The following is an 8,219-nucleotide window of genomic DNA, read 5'->3' as shown; positions in this document are numbered from 1 at the left end:
CAACTTATTTTTCCCTTAAAATGATATATTTTCTCAGTTTAAACATTTGATATGTCATCTATGTTGTATTCTGAATAAAATATTGAAATTTGAAACTTCCACATCATTGCATTCTGTTTTTATTCACAATTTGTACAGTGTCCCAACTTTTTTGGAATCGGGTTTGTATATATATTGATCGTCAGACTCTGGGAAGATCCGGCTACAGCGAACGAAGCCGAACTTCACTCTTTTCTCCTCACTGCTGTTTCTGTCGGATTCTTTTTTCTCACAGATTAGATACCAGCTTTCCAGATGCATAATTAAGAACATTAATCACTAATTAAGATGTTAATTAAGATGCCTGGGGATTAATTAAGAACGGACTGAGGTGACGCAGATGGTATGAGCTTGTATTTGTGTAACTAGATGATGCTACGAGATTAATTAACATGAAAAACATTTACTGTGAGCTTGTGTTGTCATTGATCTCAGACTGCTAGAGATGGTTTAATAACCAGAGCAAAAAAGACAAGAAATATCAATAGTTTCTGTATTTTTGATGCATAAAGGAACTTCAAAAATGATATACTTGTCTGTGTTCACTTATTCTTATAGCAGCCATGTGTGTTAATACTCTGAAATATCAAAATAACAGAAGAGAGATCTTCAGTGAAAACTGTAAAGCACACAGGTTTGACAAAACATACAGCTCTATAAATGCGTATATGAAAAAATAATCCACAGCTTTACATGAGATGAACACCAAGTATATAAACGAGTTCATGAGTACAGTTTCAGAGACAAAGATTTATTCTATCTCAAACTCCACTGATGCCGTTTGTGTAGAAAATGAACATGAAAGGAAAAGTGTCAAATGCATAAATGTTGCATTATGTACGTTTGTCATCAGTAGGGGAAACAACGAAAGGTTTACTAAACTCCCATGCATTAAAACGTCTCAGATTCAAACAACAGACAATTTGAATGAAAGTCTGACCGGATTCGAAGTCTGAATGAATGAAATGAACTTCAGATGTACGAAGGCAAACTGTAGAGTCCTTACACAGCACCTGATGAGGTTGAAAATGAAGACATCGGATGTTGAGCCTTCGCTCTTCTTACTAACATTTATCACTCTACAGAGTAGTTATGATGGTCTAGGGCTCTTATTTCGTTCCCCACAGCTTGTCTGTGGCAGAGAGCCAGAAATGTGTATTTGCAAGATGTTACAGTAGATTTACTCATTTGTTCCTTGCATCACCTGTTTACGTGAAGCTCTGCTCGCAGCCTGCAGTTACATCACAAAACTTCAGTCGTCCCCTTCCATCGAACTGCAGAGTCTTTATCGCAAACTTTTCCGCCAGACCCTCCTCTTCATCCAATCGCAGACGAGATCTTCTTGTTGACCCAAAAGAACCCCAATAATTGGTTGTATCCAAAATGTTCCACCTCTGTCTCCCGCGGGAAGAGCTTTTCTCGGAGCGCCCCGAGAGAGATGCCAAACTGACGACACATCTAAGTTGGGTGATGGTCAGAGAAACGTCAGCGGAGACAGACAACCGCACAGAACTATAGCAGAACACCTCCATATTGAACAAGCGGTGGGTGAGATATCTGTCTGCAATCATTTAACTTGATGAGGCTCTGAGAGACACACTCTTCAAATCATTGTTTGTTTTGTGTCTTAAGTTCACGTAGATATAACAGTCGCTCATCAAAGACGGATCATTATAACCAACGCCATGCTCTCGTTCGCAGCTCATTTCATCATCATGGCAAACAGCTCGGCATTGAACCTGAACTCCACGAGTAGCGGGTGGCACCATCTACCGTGGTACCAGTTTGAGGTGTGTGCGGAGGCTGTACTTTGGAGTCAAAGTATTGAACCTGGTTGCAGGCGTTCCCCTGAACACACTGGTGTTGTGGCAGATTCTGAGGAAGAAGAGCGAAGGCTCAACATCTGATGTCTTCATTTTTAACCTCTCTATCCTGGATGCCTATTTTGGCCTCATGACGCCGGTGGACATGGTCAACTGGCTGTACTTTAACAATCCGTGCGTCTGGTACTCCCAGCGTTTCGCCTATGAAAGACGTGACTCCGTTGTTTCTCACCTGTATTTGTCTGGACAGGTACATCGCTGTGGTCCATCCCATCCTCTTCACAGGGACCTGTGACACTCGAATCCGGATCGGCGTCACGGTGCTGGTGTGGAGACTCATCCTAGCCTACTCTATGTCCAAATGCATCTTAGGCATCCTGAGCGTGAACGAGGTCTTCAGCGGCGTCATCCTCTCAGCCTTCTTCATCATGGTGTTCTGCAACCTCTCCATCATCTGGGTCCTCAGGAAGAGCGTCGCAGGGAAAGAAGTCATGAACCCGGTGAAGAAGAAGGCCTTCAAAATGGAGCTTATCATCCTCGGCATCATCGTGGTGAACTATCTGCCTCCTGTGGCTCTGCTGCCATTTGCTTCCACCTTCTCTTTCGTGACGCTGCACTGTAGGGTTCTTCTCGGCGTGTTCTCCATCATGGACCTGAGCTGCACCATCAAGCCTTTGCTCTACATCTCTAAGATGTATCGATCTGCATTCTGTCAATGCCTGCAGAGTCCCTCTAAGAAACCCATCACCGTGAGCGTCTGAAGTGTGCGTGATTTGAGACTCTTGGACTGACTGTATCTCTGTCTAATCCAGGGATCTCCCACCCTGCTCCTGGAGAGCTACTGTCCTGTAGACTTCAGTTCTAACACACCTGCCTGTAATTATCTAGTAACCCTGAACACCTTGATTAGCTGGTTCAGGTGTGTCTGACTGGGGTCTGCAGGACAGTCGCTCTCCAGGAGCAGGGTTGGAGACCCCTTGGCTAATCCAGTGGATCCCAAACAGTGGTTTGTGACCCAAGCATGGGCCTCAGATCCATTGTGATGGGACACTGGACAAATATTACATTAAAACTAACCATATATAATCATTATGACAGCAAGAAAGGGAGGGAAACAACTTCCCATGTTGTTGCTGATGTCAAAGATAGTGTGTCCATCAAACTCCACACTACTTTGGCACAAGTTTATGTTACTAGGTCTAAAAGTCAAATTCAACAGATAAATCTACATGGACAGGTTGTGACGCTTCGTCTTCAAACACTATGAATGAAACAACAAAAATAGATTTCAATGTTCACTTTTGTAAATCCCTGCATTGTGTTGACTCTGTCTTGAGTTTATAAAAAAACAGTTGAGAAGCACTGATTTAACGAAGCGCTCATCATTAGCATGCTGACTTTATGAAACTGAGCTGGTTGTTGTGTTTTCTGTGTGTCGTGTTTCCCCAGACATCTCATGTTTGCCTCTTTCTCAGCTGCTCATTCGTAACGTTAGATTCTCGTGACTCTTTTCTGATTGATTGTCAGACTCTGGGAAGATCGGGCTACAGCGAACGGAGCCGAACTTCACTCTCTTCTCCTCACTGTTGTGTTTCTGTCTGATTCTTTTATTTCTCACAGATTAGATACCAGCTTTCCAGATGCATAATTAAGAACATTAACTAATCACTAATTAAGATGTTAATTAAAATGCCTGGGGATTAATTAAGAACAGACTGAGGTGACGCAGATGGTACGAGCTTGTATTTGAGTAACTAGATGATGCTACGAGATTAATTAACATGAAAAACATTTACAGTAAATGGTCACGTGAGCTTGTGTTGTCATTGATCTCAGCTAGTTATGATTACATTAGGACATCAAAAATGAATATTAGCTAAATGTGTGATACATAAAAGAACTCCATAATTAACATACTTACATGTCTGTGTTCACTTATTCTTCCCTTCTGAACTATAGCAGCTGCATGTGTGTAAATACTCTGATTTATCTTCTGATTTAACACCGGTTGGCAGAAAGCTCTATAAACAAGTTTATGAAAAAATCATTAAAACATTCCCAAAACCCAATGGCTTTACATGAAGGGAACTCAAAAGTATGTAAATGAGCACATGAATACTGCCTCAGAATACTGTCTCCTCTCACAATTGTGTATATAGTTATTTCTTCCATTACTTTAAACAGCTCTGATTAAATCGATTAGCGCCGGGTAACTCTGGTGCAGATCTCTTGGAGACTCTCCCTGCTGGCCGATGACAGACGTCACGTAACCCAGATAGCGGTCAAAGAACTCCGGAGCTGGACAGCTGAGGCTCGTCTCCGCTTCATCAGGTGCTGAGACGAGTGGAATCAGTTTAGCATGAGTAATCTATTTCAAAGCCCTCAAAAATAAGCCCCAACCCCCAGGCGCCAAGCCCCGCCTCCAGAAGGCCGGACACCTTTCGGGTCGCCAGCACCAGCTGTCGGTAGTCGTCCTACTCCAGCCGGAAGATGTCGCTGGACAGGGGCTTCTGCGGAACCAGGACGGTGAGTCCGGGCGTGTTGGGAAACGGCGTGAGGAAGGCCACGTGACCGTCGTCTTCCCAGACTCTCCACTGCTTCTCTTCTCCGTGCACGATACGTGGGAACAGTCCGGGGTCGGACGGATCGCCCAGGAAGGCGTCGTTCGGAGCTGCGCTCGGGTCGGGCAGCTGAGCCCGGATTCGGCTCCTGACGGCCTCTAGATCGGTGTCTGTCCAGCGCGGTCCGCTCTTGGAACTGACATATCCAGGGTCATACGCCTGGAAATCTTCCTCGGCTGCGAGGCGAGGTTTCCACTCCAACTCTAGACCGTGGAGCGGCACGACGTGGAGTTCGGCTCCGGTCCGTCTCTGTGGCGTATGGACCAATGCGCAGCGTTGAACCGGCAGACTCTCGCAAAGCAAGTGCGCGACGGATCTTGCGCCCAGAAGCAGAAACACTTCCTCAGGTAAGTGGAAGAGGCTGGCGGTGCTGCTGAAGCTCTTCTGGGTGATGACAGCGACCCCTGGAGTCCACGGGGAGGAGTGCAGATGCGCAGACATCATTCCGATGGAAGCAAGAAGTGTCCATGTAAACGTACCTATTGAGACACTTGAAATGTATTGAAATGCCTTCTTTTGTGTTCCACAGAATAAGGAAAGTCCAACATAAAGGCGAGTAAATAATAACAGAAAGATCAATTCTGGTTGAATTGTCCCTTCAATGCATATACACCAGTGCTCAAACGTTTGGGATCAGTGTTATTGTAGAAGCCCGTCCACACGGAGACGTGTACATTTTGTATCGTATCAGCGTTTAGTCCAGACGGATCCGGCGTTTTGGGAGGCTGAAACCGGGTCCCAGAGTGGATAAATCTGAAAACGAAACCCTTGCGTTTTCGTGTGTTCAGCCAATCCGTGTATTTTGTGAAACGATGATGTCATCACCCCACGTCTCGACCGCTACGTCACATAACAACAACAACAACAACAACAACAACGGCGGACTACATGCTTGTGTTCGTGCTGCAGAAGCTACTGAGCCTACTTTACTAAAGCAAAAATGTTTGTATACAGCACGCAAGGTTTATGCGTATGCTCCAAGTCTTCTTCTCTGCTTTCAAGGCCCCTGATATACGACAGGCGAAATTGCAGAACGAACTGATGTGACGTAATTTCGAACAAAATCCAGCCAAAACTAAGCTTGTTTTGAGAGTTCGAAACTGCTTGCCAAAGCTAAATTTCCGGAAAAGTTCGTTCTGTCTGCAAAACACCTTCGTACTAGCATTGGTCCGTGACGATTACATCATAGGAGGTGTGCGCTGAGGCTCCGCCTTCTTCCACACGAAACTCTTCTCTGGGTTCGTTTCGCCTGTCGAGTCCGCAGAGCAGTGACTTCACGGGAGTGCTAATTTGTAGAGCTCGTGCAAACATACCCATGTTGCTATGATCAGAATTTTATTAAAAAATGCTTGTTGTTCTCTTCATTTTTGTCGTGTTTTAAACGCTCAGCACACACTTACATATTCATATAAACGTCGCTTTCATCAGAGTGGGCGTCGTCGGGATGTTCGATAACAGTATACTGCTGCTCACGTATTTCGAACTTCATTTTACCCCTAAACGAAGAACCAAATTGAACTTAGTTTTTATGTATATCCGGGCCTTTAGTGTATCTCTGTGGCAGAATTACAGCGCCACATGCTGGTCTGGCATGTATACTACATCGTTTTGAGTCAGTTTCAGTGGTTTCGTGTGTATGCAAATAATTCTTGAGACGACGCTGTGTTTATGGAATATTTTTTTAGAACGAGGATAAAAAAAGTTTGGATAGGGAAAACGCTCTGGTTTGTGTCGATGTGGCCTTAGTGTGTTTTAAAGAAGTCTCTTCTGCTCACCAGGGCTGAACTTATTCGATCAAAAATACAATAAAATGTGAAATATTATTGCAATGTAATACAGCTGTTTTCTGTGTGAATATCTGTTAAACTGTAATGTATTTCTGTGATGCGCAGCTGTATTTTCAGCATCATTCCTCCAGTCTTCAGTGTCACATGATCTTCAGAAATCAGTATAATATGCTGATCTGCTGCTCGAGAAACATTTCTGATTATTATCAATGCTGAATAAACTGTGATACATTTTGGAGTAAGATTTTTTTTCTTCAATAAATTAATACTTTTTTTTCATCAAGGATGCATTAAATTGATCAAAAGTAACAGTAAAGACATGTATAATATTACAAAATATTTCTATTTCAAATAAATGCTGTTCTTTTGAACTTTCTATTCATCTGTGAATCCTGAAAAATAAAATGCATGGTTACACAAACTTTTCACCATCATCTTCCTCCAGAGCGGACGCGCAGTGACTCTCATCAGAGGAAGAATAATCACAGTCCCTCAATTGCAGAGAAAAGCTCAATCATTTGCGAGAAAATCTGAACATTTCAGAGATCACGCTCACCGGACGTCCGCGTGACAAACTCATCAGCATCAGCGCCGCCTGCTGGCCGGAAGCGGAACTGCGCTGTGATCTGCGTGTCGTCCAGCAGGTGGCGCCAGATCTTCCTCTCCTTTAATACGAAAATCTCTTCCTGTTCAAACACTCTGGCTGCCGTGTTCTGTTCTCATGTAAACCTGTGTAGTGTTGCTTTAACAGACAGCAAAACAATAATAAAACAACTTAATTCAGTCACTGAAATAGACATAATGGTCTTTCTGTTCATGCAGCTCTTGTTTGTGTGAGTTATTATTATTAATAGTGAGTAAGGTAACCCATGAGTTCCTGGTGTTTGTCTGAACCGGTCTGATCCGGTCTGAACCACACAGCAAACACACCCAGGAGTGAATCACACACTGCCTAATGTCTCTCTCTCAGTTTTCAGTTCAATTCCATTTAAATAGCTTTATTGGCATGACAAAAATACATTTTGTATTGCCAAAGCATGAACACAAAAAAGAAAATGGTTTATAAAATCTGAACATTTATTTATTTATATATTATAACTAATATGTTACTAAAAAGGAAATGCCATATATATACACACAGATACGTATAGGAAGATACATAAATAAATAAAATAAAAAATAAAAATACGATAAAAAATAATTATATATCTCTAAGTCAGCTGTAATTGTGCTTTATTGGCTTAACAAATGTCTTTAATACGAAAATCTCTTCCTGTTCAAACACTCTGGCTGCCGTGTTCTGTTCTCATGTAAACCTGTGTAGTGTTGCTTTAACAGACAGCAAAACAATAATAAAACAACTTAATTCAGTCACTGAAATAGACATAATGGTCTTTCTGTTCATGCAGCTCTTGTTTGTGTGAGTTATTATTATTAATAGTGAGTAAGGTAACCCATGAGTTCCTGGTGTTTGTCTGAACCGGTCTGATCCGGTCTGAACCACACAGCAAACACACCCAGGAGTGAATCACACACTGCCTAATGTCTCTCTCTGTTTTCAGTTCAATTCCATTTAAATAGCTTTATTGGCATGACAAAAAAATACATTTTGTATTGCCAAAGCATGAACACAAAAAAGAAAATGGTTTATAAAATCTGAACATTTATTTATTTATATATTATAACTAATATGTTACTAAAAAGGAAATGCCATATATATACACACAGATACGTATAGGAAGATACATAAATAAATAAAATAAAAAATAAAAATACGATAAAAAATAATTATATATCTCTAAGTCAGCTGTAATTGTGCTTTATTGGCTTAACAAATGTTACAATCACATTGTCAAAGCACTTACTCAGTTTCATACAAATAAAATAGTGATACACACACACACACACACACACACACACACACACGCACACACACACACACACACTCT

At 42.1% G+C, this 8,219-nt stretch overlaps 2 pseudogenes; one reads left to right on the top strand and one right to left on the bottom strand.

Annotated features, from left to right (window-relative positions):
* Positions 1 to 1,646: 1,646 nt before the first annotated feature.
* Positions 1,647 to 2,701, top strand: LOC107568394 (P2Y purinoceptor 1-like; annotated as a pseudogene).
* A 1,337-nt stretch (positions 2,702 to 4,038) lies between these two features.
* LOC107568372 (uncharacterized) lies at positions 4,039 to 4,924 on the bottom strand (annotated as a pseudogene).
* Positions 4,925 to 8,219: the final 3,295 nt, after the last annotated feature.

Source organism: Sinocyclocheilus grahami, unplaced genomic scaffold, assembly GCF_001515645.1.
Source record: "Sinocyclocheilus grahami isolate Dianchi unplaced genomic scaffold, SAMN03320097.WGS_v1.1 scaffold1239.1, whole genome shotgun sequence".
NCBI classification, from domain to species: Eukaryota; Metazoa; Chordata; class Actinopteri; order Cypriniformes; family Cyprinidae; genus Sinocyclocheilus; species Sinocyclocheilus grahami.
The sequence above is the reverse complement of the archived record's forward strand: the minus strand, read 5'-3'. Positions and strand labels throughout refer to the sequence as shown.